Source organism: Leucopleurus acutus (assembly GCF_964270905.1).
Source record: "Leucopleurus acutus genome assembly, chromosome: 14".
NCBI lineage: Eukaryota > Metazoa > Chordata > Mammalia > Artiodactyla > Delphinidae > Leucopleurus > Leucopleurus acutus.
This window is the reverse complement of record NC_139156.1, coordinates 38,844,606-38,866,126: the sequence shown is the minus strand read 5'-3', so window position 1 is coordinate 38,866,126 and position 21,521 is coordinate 38,844,606. Positions and strand designations below refer to the sequence as shown.

General features: G+C 38.2%; 1 protein-coding gene and 1 long non-coding RNA gene across 6 annotated transcripts in view; one reads left to right on the top strand and one right to left on the bottom strand.

Annotated features, from left to right (window-relative positions):
* LOC309971384 overlaps positions 1–21,521 on the bottom strand; it is a 363,899-nt gene that overhangs the window by 93,518 nt on the left and 248,860 nt on the right. The gene's annotated exons all lie outside the window — the stretch shown is intronic.
* Positions 15,848–21,521, top strand: part of A1CF (APOBEC1 complementation factor) — an 81,113-nt gene continuing 75,439 nt past the window's right edge. For 4 of the 5 annotated variants that reach the window (XM_082854341.1, XM_082854340.1, XM_082854339.1 and 1 more), the window contains exon 1: positions 15,848–15,947. The gene's annotated coding sequence lies outside the window, so the exon portion shown is untranslated. The remainder of the gene's footprint in view (positions 15,948–21,521) is intronic. The other variant, XM_082854338.1, reaches the window with a different exon arrangement.

The window sequence follows — 21,521 nt, the reverse complement described above, 5'->3', positions numbered from 1 at the left end:
ATCTTGTCCATCAACTTATTTAAAAAAAGAAAAAGGAAAAGAAGGAAAGAAACCTGCTTCTCTGTAACTACAGATCACCAGTAGTGTGCCCTTAAATCCTTTCCTAGAGGTAGAGCAGATAGTAAATTAAAACACACACCTAGGGAATATAGAAGAGATACCATCTCTTCTCTGAGATCCAGAAGATGACAACTGTTCTCTTGCCCAGGTTATAAAGACACTTGGGTGATTCTAGTCAATTTTAGGCAAATAATCTCCCAAAGGGCAGCGTTCAATTTTGATAGTACTATGCTAAAATACCCTCATTCAACTTTGATTCTCTGAAATGTTGATAACGTTTGTGATATAATAGAAATATTCAAGTACTAGAATATCCTAACAGATAACTGTGAAATATTGTACACGTTTGTTCCAAGAAAGTATTTTACAACTTTGCCCATATTTAAATATGAAAACTGCAAATAGATTTTATTTTGTATAAGTACTTACAAAAATTTGATGCTTATTGAATAAGGTAATGGGAAAAGATTTTGGTTTCAACAATAGCATTAAACTTTAAAAGTACGCCTTGAAAACAAAAACTGACTTGACGCAGTGTAAAACAAAGAGAAAGAAAAGCGCTGTGGTGGACCCTGCGTGGCTGCCTCTCAACATTCTCTTCACCTTTCCACTTAGTGTTCCAGCCCATGTGGTTTTCAGAGTTAACCCTGGTTAGTCTTAATCATGAGAATGAAATTCCCCTTTGCCAATAATTGGCTTAGAAAACAAGAATTAAGCCATGAAATGGATAGCTTTTCCCTACAGAGGTTAACTGAAGAATGAGCTCATGGAGATCTTTCTCATCCTCTAGATTTTGCTGTGTGAGCGTGTAAGGCCTGAACCGAATTAACTATGAGGGGCTGACACATTAAACCAAGAGTGTTGGCTGAAATATGGATCCAGAAGCTCTAGGAAAAAACTAAAGCCTGTGCTACCTGAGGGCATCCGGCTGCCATATTTTATCAAATTTAATATGCCATCCATTGTAAGACATGCCATTATTATACGCACCACTAAGAAAAAGCTCTGTCCCTGAAACATAATGCTTTCTTACACTTAAGGTTTTGTTTCTTTTTTTAACTTTGTTACTGAAATAGCTCTTTTAGACTTATTCAGGCAGAGACTGGAATTATACCTCCTTTTCATACATAATAATAAGGGATGCATGCAAAACAAATTTAAGGTCATCTCAAAACTTCTTCACACTCAATCTGGCTCTCCTCGGATTCCATATATCCCAACCTTTTCTATGCCATTAAGGATACCGACAATGCTTTTATTTTTTTCCCCCCCCACAAGAATGGTCCACTACTATCTTCAGGACCGCCTTTCAACCCAGTAACACCTATTCTTCTAATATTGATACGCACATGGAGGCAATGACAACATTATATCCACTGTCTGGCCAACAGTGACTGTAAGACACATTGAGATTTAAAATATGGAAATTGTGCATCTTAGAATCACTAAATACCAGTATACATGCCAGTAAATGTCCTTATTGCTGCAGTATCCTCTAACCATTGACATGAGACCGTGCCCGCTGAGAGGCCACCAGACCTCCCACGATCGCTGACTGTGAACTGCTCCTTTAGAATCATGAAAAACAACTGGAGAGGTGGGCCAACAACAGGGTCTGTGCTGAAGGATTCTGTAAGACAACAGTGATTTATGGGTTGAATGGTGAGTCATTGGTGAAACTTTACACAGTATTAGAAAGCAATTCTTAAAGGGCATGGAAACTTCAGGGCAATAGGTATTAATATCTACATTATAATTCATTGTCCAGCACACCCAATATGATCAAATGGAATGAAACATTATTTGTCATAATACAGAGGGGGATTTGCTACCATTGGTTTAGAGGATGACAATATTCCCAAATAAGTGGAGTAAGTGATAGTCTGTGGGTCATTAAAAAAAATGTGTGGAGCATGTTTATCAAAGAGTATGAGGCAGTTGAACAGAGCCAGGGAGCTATCTTTATAAATTAGATCATAATTTAAGAGTAAATGTATTCAAGTTAATATTTTGGCCAGAAAAATAGAGTCTCATCTTGAAACTAAGCATTTTCCAAAATTGGTCACGTGTAGTTTATGGGTTCTCTCAGCTTGAGTCTCCCTATATTCCGTATCAGTCCTCCATTAAAACACTTAAAAAAAACAACTCTAATATGTTTTAAACTCCAGAGAAGGGAATAACAATGATAACAAAAATAAAAACAGCAGCTACCGTGTATTGAGTTCTTTGTATATTACAGGCACTGTGTTATGCACTTAATACACAAATGCCCCATTTCATCTTCACTTATGAAGTGGGCACTTTGAACACCACCATTTTATAGAGGAGAAAACTGAGGCTTGAAAGTTTTAGGGAACTTGCCTGAGGTCTCCCGCTGGGAAATGGCAGAGCCATGAGTCAAACCTGGTCTTTCCATCCCCTAAGACTATTTGCTTTCCACTGACTGCCCGTTGTCACTAATTTATAAGGGGGTAAAATAAAACCAGGGGTCCCTTCTGAGCCTTTCCATGAAGAGCAGAAGGATGCTTTATTTAACTCTCACCAGCATACTGGAGTAACCTACAGTGATTTAAATAAACAGCTTACTCAAATTTTGGAATTCCTCCTACAAACCAGGATATGCGAGAAAAGGTTGGAAGATGCATAATTTATGCATTGAGTAAAGGACTAGTAAAATTTTAAATTTTTTGGGACTTATACTCACTATTTTTGGTTCCATTTACAACAATAGATGATAGCTGGTTGTATGTAAGTACGGATAAAGAGAGAGAAGGAGAGAAATAGTGAGAGTGGTGATTAAATACACATATAACCTTATAATTAGACTTTTGACGATCTTTAACATATGTCTCTATTGCAATATTCAGGGCTGCCCATGTGCATAAGTCAGGCAATCTGGGGTTCAAGTTCTTGCCTACCGCTGTGTGACTTTGGTCAAGTTACTTCTCTGAGTTTAGTTCTTCCATCCATAAAACAGGGGATAGTAATGCCTCCTTTTCAGAATTATTTTGAAGTTTACAAATGATGTATGTAATGTGCCTCAGACACAGTGTCTGACACATTCATTTACTCATTCGTTCCTGTATTTAGCCATTCAATATTTATTGAGCACTTACTACATTCCAGTCAACTTCTAAACACCAAGGACACAGTGGCAAACAAACTCAATAAGACATATACCTTGCCCTCATAAAGTTTATAATTTTGTGAGGAAACTGCATTAAATCAACAAATCATAAAAGTATGTGTAAAGTTACAACTGTGAAAAGTGTACCTGGACACAGCAGCTAACTGAAAGATAGCCCAATGGCCAAAGTTGGAACAGTTTGAGCGAGAGAAGAAAGTACTGTTAGATTACAACCCAAAGGGTAAAATAAATATCCATGGTTCCACACTGATAAATAAGCAAGCAAGCAAGCAAAAAAGCAAGCAAACAGGGGAGAACTGCCAGATTTCCCATGCAGAAGAATTCCAGAGATTATGTAGGTCCTATACTCTAAAGGAGGGGGGACGCAGCTCCCTATACCTTCAGTGGGGCCTGTGCAGAGTGAGTCTCTGCCGAAGAGTACAGTATGGAAAGGGGAAAATAAAGGGTAAGTTTGCAGCAGAGAAAGCTGACAAACACTGCTTCAGCCAGGGGTTCAAGGTCAACATCAACAGTCCTAAGTCATGTTGATAGTATGTACCCTTGATATGATATGATTAAAACAGCACTTTACCTCTGTGCTCTTCCCCCAATCTATAACTCCAGTCTCATCATGACAAAAACACAGATAAAACCCAACTAAGGGATGTCCTACAACTCACTTGATCAGTATGCCTCAAGACTGTCAAGGTCACCAAAAACAAGGAAAGTCTGTGAAACTGTCACTGCCAAGAAGCACTTAAGGGGGCATGATGGTTCAATGCAATAGATCTTGGATGAGAACCTGTGACAGGGGGAGGATATTAGGTAAAATTTAAGGAAATCTGAATAAAGCATGTAGTTCAGTTAGAAATACTGTGTCCATATTGGTTTATTAGTTGTAGCACATGTACGGTACTATTATATGACATTAATAATAGGGAAAACTGGATGCTGGGTATATGGGAACTAAGCACTGTCTTCACAATTTTTCTGTAAATTTAAAACTGTTCTAAAAATAAAGTTTATTTAAAAAATAGTTATTTTAAAAATCTAGAATGTACTGTTCTAAACTTTAATAAACATGTTTTCACAAACTTTAAAAAGTGTTCCTAAACAGAAGCATATGGAACTAATAGAGCAGGCAATTGCTAGATTTGATTTCCAACTTCTGGATTTACACGTGTGTATATAACAGTTTCCTTGAGGCAGTATTGGAAGAGCTGGGTTTGGACTCATTAAGCAGTAGCTAATTTTTTATTCTGATAAACTTTTCTGGTTTAATTAAAAAAAAAAAGATCTCTGCCTCCTATTAGAAATCTACTCTATTGGAGTCACTGATTTGAGTTAGGCTACCCAAGGGCCTTTGCCTGGGAGAGGGGATAAGATCCCTAAGTGTGATTGTTTCACCCAAGAAGTCAAGATGCTGCCATTACTCCATCAACCTAAGAAGGAAACTAACATGTCTCAGATGCTTGTGTGCTCAGCACGTAACAAGCTTTTTAAACAGAACCAATCTCACTTACTCTTCACAGCACTTCTGAAGTGTGACAACTCCCATTTTACAGATGAGGAAACTAAGGCTCAGAAAGTATGTGGCCAGACCTGCCAGAGCTCAGACTCATTAAACTGAAATCTTTCTGGCTCCCTGTTTTTTCTGTACAACCCAAAATAACTACCCTAATGAGATGAAACATTTTTAAAGGCCTGTCCTAGTCACAGTTATATGGGGATGTAGAAATTTCACAGAATGGTGAAAATGTCCATCTACTTCCATACTAAAAATTAAAAAAGAACAAAAAACAAAACTCCTTGGCGTAAAGTCAGCAGTCAGATGTTTGAACTCAAAGGACCTCAGCAAAGTAGGTCTTGCTGAATTAAATGTGCCTTTAATTGGTGTTTTGGTTGAATGTCCCTTTTGCAGCAAAGGGATCACAATAAATGCCATTAACATGGAACTCATTTTCCAACTGAGTGAACAGAACTGGCTGAGGTTGTAAAGTTTGGTTGGTCTCTTCTCAGCGGTTCTCCGCTGTGTGAAGTTAATGGGGTACAAGTAATTTGTGTGGCCAGGTCAAAATATTGCCAGCAACAAAATCCAGAAATATTGGAGCTGGCCAAAGCAAACACAACCTGGGATGCGTTTTATACCTTCCTCTCCAGTTCTCTCACCCCAGGATTCAGGCATAAATAGTGCTACCCTGAACACCAAGCATGCATTTTAATTATGCTTTGACACAAACTGAATATACTGTGGGCCCTTCTACTTTCTCTCATATTTCTGTCAAATAACAATATAAAGGAACTCTTACCTTTCTCCTTTATTAGGAAATCTTTCTGGATGGCGAACTCATGATATCATTGGAACTCATGTTCTACTTCAATAACCTATAGCTAACATCCACTGCCTCCTTAGAGTATGCCTGACAATGGGTTAAGCACTTTACATAACTATAGTGAGTAATCCCCCAAATACCTCATTTTAAATGGAAGGAAACTAAGCACCAAGAATTTAAATAATTTTACCAAGATTTCACAGGTAGTGAGTGGGGGAGCAATGTACATAAGCAGGAAATCAAGCTTGAGAGCCTGAAAGCTTCATCACCGCACCATCTCACCAGGCATTACTACTCAGCCATGCCAGCCAGTGAATTCCAGAACCGACCTCCTAACTCTAACTTAGAACAAAGCTTTAAAGTTGGATTTCAAGTTTGGGAGCTGTTATCCTAGGTCTTGATGTTCTACACTCTACACTCAACCTTCTGCCAGCCTTGCAGAGGTCACTTCTTTCCTCAATGACAGAAAAAGAAGGGAAGTCAGTGCTTAAAGGGTGTGGATGATAAACCAGCTGGTGAAGGCAACACCCCTCTTCAAAGCCTGCTTTACAGAGTAACTGCCATTCCTAAGATGGGAACAAAATTTAAAGTGAACCCTCCCAGGCTTCTCTTTTCTTGACCCAACTACATTCCAATATGTCAAATTCAGTTTTGCTAAGCATCTCCTTACCAACCAATTTAGCATACTCTTTACAACAGTAGTATACAGTTTTCACTTTTAAAATAATTAGTATTCAAAATAATACCTAAATATATTCTTATTGTTGAAATTCCAATAATACTGAAGTGAGCATTCTTAGTTGCCCAAGATTTCTTTTTTATAGTAGCCTATTCTTTTTTTAATAAATGTTAATTCCTATCAAATATCTGAAGATAATAATTCTTGCACATGCTATGTTCTGAATTTGTTGCTTATGTATCACAGATCTGCCTTTCCTCAAATGCTTATTGACCTTGATTGTTCATTTCTAATTTTATCATCCCTTTTTGATAATTATCAAATTTCTACCGTAGGTTTTATAGTAGCCTGCCTCTGGCAAGTGGCTGTGTGTGTGTGTGTATCCACAGAGAGACAGACAGAATTTAAGGTATTGGCTTATGTAATTCAGTCCTGGAAGTTTGGCAAGTCCAAAGTCTGCAGGGTAGGCTAGCAGGCTGGAGACCCAGGGAACAGTTGCATTTCAAACCCAAAGGCAGTCTGCTGACAGAATTCCATCTACCTTGGGGAAGGTCTTTTTCTCTTAAAGCTCCAACTGATTAAATTAGGCTTACCCACATTATGGAGGGTAATCTGCTTTATTCAAAGTCTACTGATTTGAATGTTAATCTCATCTAAAGAATACCTCCACAGAAACATCTAAAATAATGTTTCACCAAATATCTGGGTACTATACCCTAGCCACATTGACACATAAAATTAATCACCACAAAAGCTCCTAATTGGATGTAAATTTTCAAGTGAGGAAACAGATTCAGAGACATGAAGTTGTCTCCACAGTTATTAAGTTATATGACAAAATATCCCTCTAGACAAAAGCCCCATGAGAACAGATACCATGCCTGCTGGCTCCAATAAGCCCCACGTCAAGCATGATCCAAATGTTCAATGAACGTTGTTCCTTTAGGTGCAATCCTATAGACTAGACTTCTTGAAAAACTTCTTGTGACGGAAAAGACTAGCTGCTCACCTCAGTTCTGCCTACATAGTAAAAGAACACTGTTCTTATTTGGGACGGCCTTGAAAGAATAATTCCTCCAACTACGATCCAGATGAGGCCATTTGACCAAATTTTGGCCAGTAAGATAGATACAAGCAGAAGTGTTGAGTGGGATTTTGGGGAGAATTTCCCTAAAGAGAGGAGGTACGACTTCTAAACCCCTTTCTGTACCCTGCATTCTGGATTTTAGAAGTGAAGACCCTCTTGGGACTTCCCTCGTGGCACAGTGGTTAAGAATCCGCCTGCCAACGCAGGGGACACGGGTTTGAGCCCTGTTCCGGGAAGACCCCGCATGCCGCGGAGCAACTAAGCCCGTGCACCACAACTACTGAGCCTGCGTGCCACAACTACTGAAGCCCGTGTGCCTGGAGCCCGTGCTCCGCAACAAGAGAAGCCACCGCAATGAGAAGCCCATGCACCGCAACGAAGAGTAGCTCCCGCTCGCTGCAACTAGAGAAAGCCCGCGCACAGCAACGAAGACCCAACGCAGCCAATAAATAAATAAATAATGTTCCTTTGGGAAAAAAGTGTGATGACCAGCTTAATCAGGATCCAGGTGTGTGAAGATGAGGGTCATGACATAGCTGAGGGCTGGAAGAAACCCAGGTCCCTGAGAAAATCTTATAGCTACCCTGCCAGCTTTCACGGCCTCCTTTGGACTTATTTTACATAAGAAATAAACTTCTATCTTCTTTAAATCACTGCTATTTTGGGTTTCCTATTATATGAATCCAAACCTAATTCAGATATAGGTAATTTCCACTAAAAGACCTAGAAATGTGGATAGAATATAACACACTCATATAAATGCATAAAAACAGTAAGAAAACAAAAACTTGGCAGAACCTGATTATTAGTAACCAAGTGGAGTGGATCCTTGCAACCAGGTGGGAACCTTGGACCTGAAATAAGCATAGTATCAGCATTGGTACTGAGCCCCTTCATAAAGCCAGGACTCTTGAATGTAACCACGCCATCCAAAACGAAATGTAGACTGGAAGATATTTGCCCACCGGCAAAGGAAAATTAAAATGGAATTTGTCTCCATCTTAGATCTAAATGAGATAAAATTTCTCTAATGTTTATAACCTAATATATCCTTACGCAGGTTTTAAGGTACACACACAGACGATTTGTGTCTGTATATGCGTGTGTGTCTGTGTGTGTATATATGTATTGCATAGTATCATAAATACCAAGCTAAAACATTAATTTAGAAAAGTGTCCCCCAGAGGAAGCAAATGCAAAACCTCTCTGGAGGGATACAACCCCGTTGGCAAACTCAGGCGGTCCAGAATTCCTACATATAAAAGCACATATGAAATATAACCTCTCTATTAAATAACTTATATACTATATATAACAATCTAAAAATGACAAAACTACAAGGACATAAGACATCTTAAAAGAGAGTTAACAAAAACAACAAAAAGAACTGGACATGAATCGCTTCATAGATAGACCTGTAATCATATACAGACTATAAATGAATGTGTTTATCATGATTCACAAAATAAAAGATGGAACTGAAAAAAAATAATAATGCACAGCTCTGTTAAAAAAACAAATAGAACTTCTAAGATATATATATATGCACATATACATATGTATATGTGCATATATATATACATACACACGTACATATGTATATATGTGTTTGGAGAAGTTTAAAAACTCCGTGGATACATTAAGATGAATAAAACATAAGATTACACAGTGTTGAGAAGGAAATTAATGAACTGAAAGGTGTATTTGAAGAAATTACCAAAATATATCTAATCATAGTTATAAAGAGAAAGATTAGAGAGAATGGGTTCAGGGGCAACATTTGAAGAAACGATGATCAGGAATTTTATAGAAGTGATGAAAGACTTAGATCTTTAGATTCAGGAAGCAGAAGGCTTCTCAAGCAGTCTAAATAAAAACACCGATTTGCTAGTGGGAGAACCAGGGTAAGAACACTAATCTGGATGGATTAGGGTGTGGTAGAACGAGACCCGGAGCTGAGACAGGAATTTACCATGTGCCAGCCACAGTACAAACACAAAGCTCATTTAATTCTAACAAAATATTATAAATTAGAGATTACCAATCCTATTTTACAAATGAGAAAAAATTAATGTTCAAAGACATTAGGAAACTTTCTAAGGCCACTCAGTGAGTAAACGGCAAAAGCCTGTATGCTTTGCTCCACCCCTGCACTGTTTCCTGGTATAACACCACTTTGCACAAAACATTTAACCTCTTATTATCTCATCTTTTCTTCTTCAAAACAGAGGAAATTGCCCTCCTGCCTTAATCGTTCCCCAGAGTTGCTATGAAGATAAAACATACATACATATAATATCTTAATTCCTACAGTGATCTACGATTCTCAAAGCACAAGTACACTGTTTACTCCACATTGTAAATGCACGGTGTTCACCAGACCATGCGGATGACCTCGGACCATCTGACAGGAAACACCAGTTTTCAGAGCAGTACATTTGAGGCCACACGGAATCACAGTTGTCTGTTCACTGGTATCATGGAAGGAGGATGGTTAACCCTTAAGGCTCCTTTTAAAACTAATATAAAATTAATAGGTAAATATATGCTATGAATTTGGCTTTGGACTAAGCTCTTTCCATGCCTTCTCTCCTTTGAGTCTCATAGGAACTCTGAGGTAGGTTTTACCATGATCCCTATTACCAGATGGGAAAACAGAGGCTCTGAGAGGTTAGAAGACTTGCCTGAGGGTAGGTAGCTACTGTGATTAATTGAGATGACAACCCAAGCAACTGGACTGCAAAACCCATGCTATTAAACATTTTACTCTACCGCCTCCTAATCTGATATGGTTCTTGAGAAGACACATTAGAAGTGTTTTGGAAACTACGAAGTGCATTTGAAATGTAAGTTTCCATTTTGTATAAACCACAATGAACACAAATTAGCAATCAGGCCCATTGATCAGCAGCTTCAGTTATGTTTGAAAAGTTAATGTTCTCTTCCTAACCAGCTCGCCATTAATTTCAGCTTTCTTTCACCATTTGAAAATGTATTAATGCAAATAATTAGCATTTTATTATTCCATTTTTGTTATTCTTAACCCCAATGTTATTCTAGTATTTAAGAAAATCAGAAAAAAATGTCCTTTTGGGTTCATTGATAAATGTGTTTCTACTTGGATGTGGAAAACCTAGATTTGCTAAATTGGCCAGATCTAGTTTTACTGGAAAAAAATTCAAGATGCTGCCCAAGTTGCCATATATTACTTCTCAGATGCTTTGTGAACCTGAAGGATTTAGTGTATCAACTGGTGATAAGGAGTGGTACATTTGATGAAAGAAGGAAAAAATATTATTAATATGCCATAATTATCTTGTCTGGGACGTGTGTGTGTTTGTGTGTATGTGTTGTGTGCACATACACATGTGTATATGCGTTTTAACTTTGCATCCCCCAGGATGTCTCCTACCTTTTGAAAAGAAGATCTTTTTTGTCAAAACTTAGTAAAATTAACTCAAGGAAATAGGTAATGTCATGATCATTAGGAGAGAGATTATATAATAAATTCCTCTCAAGAAGTGATCTAAGAGCTTAGAAGCAATTTTTCTGTGGGAATTATTTTCTTTATAGTAAAGAAAATAGAGCAAAGCACATTAGGCAGATTAAAAACCCAATGATCAAAAAAAAAAAACAAAACCCCCAAAACCCAAAGATCAGTATTTTCTAATATCAATAAAGGAAAACACCAGATTACCAACTGGATTTCTTGTTCTAAAACTGTTCTTTTACCAAAAAATCCATATTTGCTTTTGCTTTGGGGTTGAACTAAATAATATTGCTTTAAGAAAGCAATATGATCTTTGTAAACTATAATTTCAAGAACATTCTTTTCAACGCAGGAATGACTATGGAAAGGAGCAAAGATTCAAAAGTGGGAGATACTCAATTCATGTTTAAAGGACAGGGTCAGGGTAGCCTCCCACTTGCTGCTATGATTTTTAGATTTAGCCTACACTTTAGATAAATTCTCAAGTACCCATTTAATCCTACAATTATGTGATATGGAAAATACTGTTCAAGTATGTCAGGAGAACCAAATGCAATTTCCTAAAGCACAAAGCAAAGAGAGGGGTGGGTAGGTGTGTGTGGGTGGGTGCGTGTATGTGTGTGTGTGTTTTAATCAGTTCAACACTAGATGGCTCTAGTTACAAAACCAATAACTTGTCAAAAGTCGAAAATCCTGGGATGTGGCATTAAAGAACAGATGGATTCTAACCCGCTGAATCAAACTCTGCTTTCTTCCAAAGTCTAGCAGGCATTAAGAATAGCATCAGGCTTTAAGGTTGAAATGTTATGAATCTAAAAGAGCAGGCTTAAAATCCTAGAAGACCTTAGTTCACAGTTAAATTAAAACAAGAAGTTGCATTGACGTAGCCTTGAGGATGTAGATTTCATTTGCTCTGCAATCATTCTGCTCTGTACTCTATGGTACTCTACTATTTTCAAATGCTCTGTACTCTATGGTACTCTACTATTTTCAAATCATTTTCACATATACTTTGACCGTCTCAATAATCAGTGAGGTAGATAAGGCAGGTAGAGGTTTGCCTCATTAAAGGCAGGAACACAGACTCAGACAAGGGGCAGAAATTTGCTCAGGGTCAAGCAGCTCTTGAGTGATAGCATTAGCCCTGGATTCCTCAGGTACCAGCTCCAGGCTCAAAGCTCTTTCTCCATAATGGAGACGGAAAAAGAATTAGGCTTGTGCCCTAGGTAACGTGCCAACACGGCCCTTTCATTATCTAGAATGCTCCCTTCTAGGGAAGTAAATAACACCCACCCACCCATCAAACATCCAAAATGAATTTTGAATTCCTAAGAAATTGAAAACACTGAAGAAATCTTTTATTGATATAGGAGAGGAAGGATCATGGCTGGGAAGGAAGCTTCTTACACTTGGTAACCTTTGGCTTTAAATTATAGTTTAAGTTTTTTAAAGCTTTCATTTTACCTAAGCCAGCAACTATCAATGAATTGTGCCTAAGTATACCAGCTCTGTTAGGTGGCAAAGTCAGCCCAATATTAAAAGCAAGATTAGTTAAAATCCACAAGCCAAAGAGAACATGACTGATGAGAGCTCCCATTTAATGAGCAGCTACTATGATCCACTTTGCAAACGTCTTCCTCCAAATTCTATTCTTTCTCACTCCAATGCCACCACCCTAATCTTCACCACCATCTAGTCTGTTAGATGCTTTGCCTCCCTCAAATTCAAACCACTAACTCTTATTTGAACATATACATGAATAAAATAATTCTAAAACAAGCATATTTTGATCTTAAAAAAAGATAAACTAATATATATCAATTATACCTCAATTTTTAAAATAAGGAGAGGGGCAGACAATGTCATCTCATGACAATTTATTCTCAACTCTACACCCAAAATATACACAAATAGATCATGTGACTCACCTTCTTAGAACCCTTCAGTGACTACCCATGGTGCCCCAGGATAATGTTGGAATTCTGTAGCACCACGTACATGGCCCTCTAGGGGCCACTTTCTGCCACTTTCTCCCTCTTGCCACTCACAACTGGCTTTCTACCAGTTCAAACTCATTCAAACTCAGGGCGTCCACATGTGCTATTTCTACCTACTCGAATGCCCACCCTCCCACTCACACATCTCTCAGGTCTCAGTTTAAATATCTGGTGTTCTGGAAGCCTTTCCTTACTCCCACACAATCCCACACTAGGTTAGGTTCCTGTATTGTTGTTGTTTCTGTTTGTTTCTTTTTTAACATGATTATCACAATAAGTGATATCAGTGAATATTCATCATCTCATATAGATACAAAATTAAATAGAAAATTTTCTCGCGATGACAACTCAGGATTCACTCGCTTAATGACTTTCATATATTACAGCAGTGTTAATTATATTTATCATGTTGTACATTCCATCCCTAGTACTTATATGTAACTGGAAGTCTGTACCTTTTGACTGCCTTCCTCCAATTTACCCACCCCCACCACTAATAACACAAATCTGTTCTCTCTTTCTATGAGTTTGTTTGTTTTTGAAGTATAATTGTAGGTCCCTGTGTTTTATGCTCTGCTTAGCATCCTGTACTTCTCCCTCATAATACTTATAACTAAGTTAGTCACTGGGGGGGGGGGCGGGGAACTCCATGGAACACCTAAAGACTAACAATATTTTGTGAGCATTTAAAATTGTGCTCCACAATAAAATTTACATCATAACCAGTATACACATACACATACATGTAACTGAAACAAAAGTTTCAGTAATACTATATACCCTTTCTAGAAGCAATTCGCTTGATGTTTTCTATTCTATTCTAGTTTTAGTATGTTGGATATGACCCAGTATATTGATTTTACACCCTACTTATAAATTCAACTCTCATTTTAAATAATTACCCATCTACACTTAGCAGATAGTAAGTCCTCAGGTAACTGAAGAATAAACAAATGAAACAATATTTACCAACCACTGTTTAAACCGAATTTGTTTCCTTGTTTACACTGTATTAACAGTTTATTTGATTATTGCTTTGTCTCTCCTAGGATAATGAGGCCCCAGGAGGACTAACCTAGGTCTATATTTACGAAGTAAAAGCCAGCCTTGCCATTCTAGGTACAATTATTTCCCTTGATTAGACTGATGAGATCAAGGTCATGAACTTGAGCTCATTCTGATCATTTGGTTTCTCTTTGTCCCAAGGCCACAGATTGCCTCCCTAAGTAAGTAACCTTAGGAAAGAGAGAGGCTGATCCACTATTTTTCTTTTTATTGCTGATCAGCACATCCCTATCACTGCAACAAATATGGCTTAGAAAATAAAAAGGAAGAAACTTTCCAGCAATATCTTAACAATACCACCAAATCCATTATTGCCTTTGGCTTTTATGAATAATATATGAATTGTCTTACCTGAATTGTCAGATCTAAGGGCTATTTTAACTTATTTCCAAACATTTTGGTTTAACGTGATTATAATCCTGCCCTGTTAAAGCCAGGACAGCTCAAATAGGAAACCGATATATTTTTAAATAGCCAGTTAACATAATGTCTTCTTTTACCATCGTATTTTGCTGTTCCACTAGATACCCTCAAAACCCTGGCTTTTTTTTGCTTCATCTCTACTACTCGCCATCCAGGCATCTACCATACCAAACAACCAACAATAATCCTCCCAAGACTGACAGTCTTACAATATCAACAGTTCTCTGCAGGACCAGATGAACTCAAGGAAAGAATTCCCCACACATTGGGGAACCAAACGAGCCCAGACTGAGTTTTCACTAGGAAAACCAATAAAACTGCTTGGTGAGGGGGGTCCACTCCCAAGGAGGTTGTAGAGGGATGCGTCCCTCAGAGAGCTGTCTAGCTGGGAAGGGCATGATGCTTCCCTCAGGTCTCACTCCAGGGGCAAAATTTCAGGGCAAAACAATTGTTCTGGGAGTGTTTTTGTTAAACCTTGTCAGGCCTTGCTTTGGAAAAAGCTTAGGTAAATCAAGGCTTCCTTGTGTTTGAGAACTGAAAACTGGGCAGAACTAGCATTCTGACAGTATACTTTATTTTCCCAGATGTGCACAGTCGACTTATCTTCCTCTATGTCCATATTATGGAACGATTGTTTGTAAAAACAAACAAACAAACAAAAGCACAGAATGAACAAGTACTTCTGTTAATAGTTGGTTCCTAGAAAATCAGATTCCTCTTATTAGAACTGAAGCCAAGTGTGCCCTTTAATTTTAGCGCGGGGACCTGTAGTTTACAAACCCTTACAATTTGCTCAAAATTAGGAGAGTTTTAGTTCTTTTTTTTTTTTTTAAGTGGGCTTTATGACCCTTAGAAATTTCCTCTATAGACTGGAGCTCTTCTCAGAGAACTGAGAACGTAGAGTTTATATCTTTGGAAATAACATTTTCCTATTCTTCAAGAAATGAACAAGTAATGAACAATAGCTTTGGCTCTCATATAACCTCAGTACATGGCTGATTATGACGGTTCCCTCTTAAAATCTGAATGAGCAGCCTGTATAAAAAGAAGCGTGCTTTCCCCAACCTGATCTGACCTTATTTATTTGGTTATATAAATGCTTTTTGTATTTTATTTTGGTAAGCCTGCATTCATCTACATACTTGACCTAAAACTCCACACTTTATTCCATGTAATACACTGACATAGGACATAGGACATAGGACATAGGACATAGGACATAGGAAGTGTGGAGGGAAAAAAAAAGGAAACATTCTCCCAAATTACCATAGGGTTAATATCATTTTGGCATAGCAGAAAACAAGGGAGCCAATATAAAGAAAAGCTTAGTTACCCAAATTGCAGTGAGTTCTACTTTTTAAAATATAAATCACTTAAAACGGCATCAAGATAATATTCACATTAATGATTCTTAATGCAAAATTCATTTTAATATGGTAAACAAATGACAACAGTAGTTTTGTAGATTCTGCTTGGGTTGTAGTGACCCAATTATCTGGTCAAAGGGCTGCATGGATGCAAGAGACAGGGTGAGTTAAAGTTTAACTCCCAGGAATTGTAAACCAAACCTAAAGCCACTGAACCTTTGGAGTTTGATATGATGATTAGAGCATACCCAGAGTGACACGTTGAATTCGCCATAATCAAGGAAACCTTTTCCGGGTGGGGATCTCTGAAATCACTCAGGTATTGTCCATGTGTTTTGCTTTTTCTATTTCAACTGTGTGAAACTGTGCGGTGTGGATCAGTGGGAATGCAGTGAAAACAGTTTTTACCCTCTTCCACTATAGAGCTGAATTCAGAGATTTTTCTAGTCTGTTTTCATACTAATGAAGCCACCTGAAAACAAAAGAAAATTAGAATGATCGTGTAATGTCAAAATGAGACGGCAGCTGTTTTTGCTCCTTGATTTAATCAATTTCTGAGGGTTAAAAAAAAATGTAGATTTATCACTTTGGGTATAAGAGTAAGGCTAATGTTTCTGAGAAATATATTTAGCAATAGCCGGACAGCTGGGAGAGTTGTGGTTGACTGACTGTCCTGGTCCTCAGATCCCAGGAAGCGTAAAAGTATAATTAAGAAGAGAAATAGTATTAACATCACTGACAGATTCTGAGTTCTCTGTATAGGTCATAATTTCTACCATACTTTAGACTTCACATATTCAATTATCTTCTTTCCTCTCCTCCTTTATCCTGCACCACCACCGAAAACACAGACACACACACACACACACACACACACACACACAGTCATGAACAATGATTGGTTTGAGTATATTAAATCTCAACCTTGAGATGGCTAATTATTAGATCTTTTCCTTTCAGGATGGTTTGGGCAACTGTGCTGCGGTGGATATATTTCACATGATCATTTTGTTCACTCCAACAAGATGATTCACAATCAGACTATAATGGTATTTTACCTAAAAAAAAAGAAATCAATCAGGGCACTTACCAAGAATATCCCATTCCTTCCAGAAATCTCTTAAATACTCTGATTGTGATAGTTTTGTTCTATGATTACCAAAGTCAGTTCCAAGGAGAATGGGTTCCCAAACAAGTTTCTTTACCATGGGACTTCTTAGATGTGTATTGTGTATCTCCAAGAAGATGACTAACACACCATCATTTGTGCATTGTGCAGGATTAGTGTTCTGAAAAACGTGCATTGGCAAATTTAACTCTAGTTGTATACAGTTTAAGATCATCAAAGATGTGGCGGTCTGGTCTGAAACATTCTTTTTTATTAATATGTGCTGAGATGCATACAGTAGGAGCATAATAGGTCTGGAAACAAAAGTGAAATCACTAACTTGTCAAAGCACTGAGGCCTTCCCCTGCTAAATACAGGTAATAGACAATGACTTACAGGTTCATTTTTAAGGGCAATATTTTCTGGAATAGTATTGATACTGCCCATTTGAGACAGTTCTCATATTTTACTGTTCCAATTTATTATTTATCAAATGTAAGGGAAGGAGAAAGATAGTTGTCAAGAAAAAAGAAATTAGTTGTTATGGGCAAACATAAAATGACATAGTGGATATGAAAACACTGAATATTTGGTTATTATTTCCAATTGGGCTAATACCAAGTTGCTTTTGTGTCTTTTCAAATATAGCATTTCCTACACTGTATTCAGTGGACATTAATATATGTGGCTCAGAAAGAGGGATTCTATTGTCCAGTAAGTTGAGGAAATGGTGGTTGGACAAGTTAAAGCAGGTCTTGTTACTGCATGAGTATTTTGAATAATGATAATAACAGACGTTTATGACGCATATTGCCAAGTGCACTTCTAAGCGCTTTCCATGCGTTTATCTCAAGTTATTCTTAGAAGAGTCATATAAGGTAGATACTATTATAACATTTTTCAAAACGAGAAAACTGAGGCACAAGTAAGTTACCTAATGGGCTGAACGTCACCCAGTTAGGAGGTGGTGGAGCCAAGTTCCCCAGCCAAGTGGTCTGACTCCAGAGCCCAAGTATAGAACCATGAGACCGTCCTCACAATGACTGGAGATTTACTCTGTGTGTAAATACATTCATTCATCTTGAATACCTAGGAGAGCAGGCAATGTTCTGTTTCCTAAGCTTAATTTACAACAGAACATCTTCTTTCAGTAACATTTATTAACATCTCTCAGCAATGGTACTCCTCAGACTACAGATTAAGACAGACCAAATCATTTTTATAGCCCGTGTCCAGCCTTCATAACAACCGGAATTGACTGAAACCGTCACTATTGAAATCATCACGATTGAAAACCTCTTAGGTACCTGAGAGTCTAACCATCTTTCGTCAGACAGGACCATGCCTATCTTAGAGACCTTCCAAATTAATTATAGACAGAACACTGGACTTTTCTCCTGACAGAGCTGGGTTGGACTGCTTGTTCACAAACTCCCTAGGTTTGTGACCCTGGGCATGATATTCAGCTTCCCTAAATCTCGGATTCCTCAAAGGTAAAATGGGGGCAAAATCTCTCCTGCAGAATTTAGTAAAGATTAAATGAGATGATAAAGCAAAATAGTTAAGCACAGTCCCTGGTACACAGGAGGAATTCAGCAAAACTCTCTTCCCTTTCCGTTTCCCTGTTGGTAAAAACCTCCAGAAAAGTCTCCTAAAACTTTCCAAACTTACCTATTAGCTCCTTTTTGTCAAAACAATGCTACTATCATTTAAATTAAAAGCTGTATGTAAACAATGAAGTTTTTTGATGAGTCACAAAGTGAAACCCCATTCCATTTATTCAGAAAATAAGACAACTTATTCTCTTTTATTCTAAAAAAAAAGAATTTTTTCACTGAAACCCACAGGACACCCTGTCACAGTGTGTGTTCATTTCATCACACAGCCAGTTGATATTAAAAATCTGTTTCAATAACTATCTTTTAAAATACTGTCATCCTACAGAAACCTGGGCAATATGGGTAGTACGCTGGGTACTATTGCACAATGGTTTTCATTACCTTATGTGTCTCTAAATGACTCAATAAGTTCAAACAAGATGGTATTGATCCACAGAGGATAAACACCATTTTATCTTATTCATGGAAACAGTAACCAGGCTCTTCTAAAGTGCAGTCGTAACAGTCCAAACTCCCCCAGGGAAAGCATCTAGAAAAGGAGCAGCACGACTACAGTGACATTCTGTATTAGAAATCTAAATCCCATCTGCTCCTTGGCCTGATAAAGTAAAATCCAGGCAGTAATTAACAAATATTTACTGCTGATTCAATCAGAAAAGCTGGTTTATCTCTTTATTCCATCAAACCTAACCCAACTAGGTTATCAGCATTAAGAACTATTTCAAATTTTTATTTTAATAAATTAGAATTTTGTGATGAATATTTTTGATGGATCCAAATGAAAAAATAAAATATTTCTCTTGTAAAAATAGTTGTCTTGGGCTTCCCTGGTGGCGCAGTGGTTGAGAGTCCGCCTGCTGATGCAGGGGACATGGGTTCATGCCCCGGTCCGGGAAGCTCCTACATGCCGCGGAGCGGCTGGGCCCGTGAGCCATGGCCGCTGAGCCTGCACGTCCGGAGCCTGTGCTCTGCAACGGGAGAGGCCACAGCAGTGAGAGGCCTGCGTACCGCAAAAAAAAAAAAAAAAAGTTGTCTTGACTAAAATATACTGGTATCTTAAGCTCTCAGATTTGATTTTCTCTTAAAGATATACACCAAGCTTGTTTTTTCCTTATTCGGATATATACGTGGAACTTTATATATGTAGGTATTACTAATCATACAGAAAACATTTTCCAGATTTGCTTATTCCAATAGGACTCAGTTCGTGCTAATATTAAGAGGAAAGTAATAATAAGGATTAGGATAACTCTCTCTAGTTTGCAAGGTTATGTACAGGGTTCTGCCCCAGTCAGTAATATGGCTAAAGAGAATTAGCATATGACAATTTGGCCAGACAGAATGATTAAGCAAGCAAACCGGTTTGCAATTCTATCAAAATGCCTCCTTCAAGGACATAGCAATGTCTTCTCTTCCTCTAGCAGTTAAAAAATGACCATTGTTTTGGGATGCCCAGTGGACTTAACACTAGATTTACATAGCAAAATTAACTACCATGATACCTTATTTCTATAGAATATTCTAGTTTACAAAGCATTTTATACAGAAGAATTTAGGTTTTTTAATGCCAAAGTTCTTCATAGTCAATTTAGTAATCCTAGTTTCTTCAAGGTAATTGTCATTATTCATCACTGAACGATGCTCTCACCTAGAGTTTATAAGCTTAGCTCCATGTATGTAGCAATAGTGCAGACTACGTAGGGAGCCTTCAACTACTGTCCTGGGCGTTAACTGGTTTGTTGATGAATTAAGAGGTTTGATGAAACTGTGAGGAAAGGACATAAGGATCCAGATGGAAGCTGAGAGGAGAACAAGTCCCATGCAGGTCCCAGAAGAAAACAACCCTAAAAAGATTTAAACCAGTGCAGATGCTGTAACTAAGATAGTGAAGGAAGCAAAGAAGGGAAGATTCTATAACATCTCCTAAAAAACTGACAGAGCACTGGCAGGGTATTAGGTATAAACGCAATTGCTTTTCACTTCTATTAACCCATCTGTAGTATCCTTCTATCCAGCTCGTCTATTAGGTTTATATTTCGTGCTCAGCTGGGGCTCAGCTGGGGCCTCCTGCATGAATTGGCTTAGCCTAAAACCTGTGCTTACTTGCAGTGGAAGTCAAAAATCAGAATCTGATACCACGGAGGAGAAAACTCTGTTGGCACATACAAATGCCCCCCTTAGGAACCCTCTTTCCAATCCTCTTTCCTGAAGAGCCCTAACGCTGCCTCACAATTCAGGCATTTACTACCAGCCAATGGACACTCTATGATGATGATAACAATGATATTAATAATAGCTCTTATATCCTTATATAGCTCCTGCCATATGCCAGACACATAGATTAACTCATTTAATCCTCTGGAATCTCCTGGAATCGGTACTGGTGCAATTCCATTTTTCCTGTAAAGAGGTGATATCTCAGAGACATGAAAAAAATTGCCCAAGATCACACAGTTAATCAGTGGTAGAAACAAGAGTGAACTCCAGGAGTCTGGCACATAGACCCTGCAAACAGAGTAGAAATGGAACACTGAGAAGCGCTGAGTTTTGGAGTTAAAAGGAAACGTTGAGGTCCTTTGACAGAGAAAAAGCTATATGAGTGCCCCAAGGATAAAAGACACTTTTTATCAGGGTAAGAACCCATGTGCAGGACTCCACCCCTCAGGCAGGCCCTTTCCATTATACCACCTCCCACAGGACAGCATTTCTAATTCATCCTGATTCTCTATGCAAACTCTGAGACAGAGATTAATAGGACCTCCACGATTATGAGGAAATATTCCCTTCACTCTGAGTGCCATTCTCCCTGTTATGTTCAGATTCAGGGACTGACACAGTCCGAGACGCAGTTAAAGGAGACCTCTCTTGTGAACAGAGAGACTGCCAGGCCCAGGTCACAGAGGAAATATGCACAGGTACAGGCCAGGAACACAGTGGCGTCACCTCTGAAAATACGAAGTAATTGTCCTGAATGACTTGGCTGCCTTACACTCGAATTCTGTTAGTGTCTGAAAAGGACATAACACCTCCCACCTGGAGGACACACCCTTCTCCCCAGGGAAAGGATAATTGGGTTGCTAGGTCTCCGAATGCTAAGGGAATCCCATATTTAAACTGACCTAATTTGGAACTTTAAATTGAAACCCAGATGCACCCAAATAGCAGC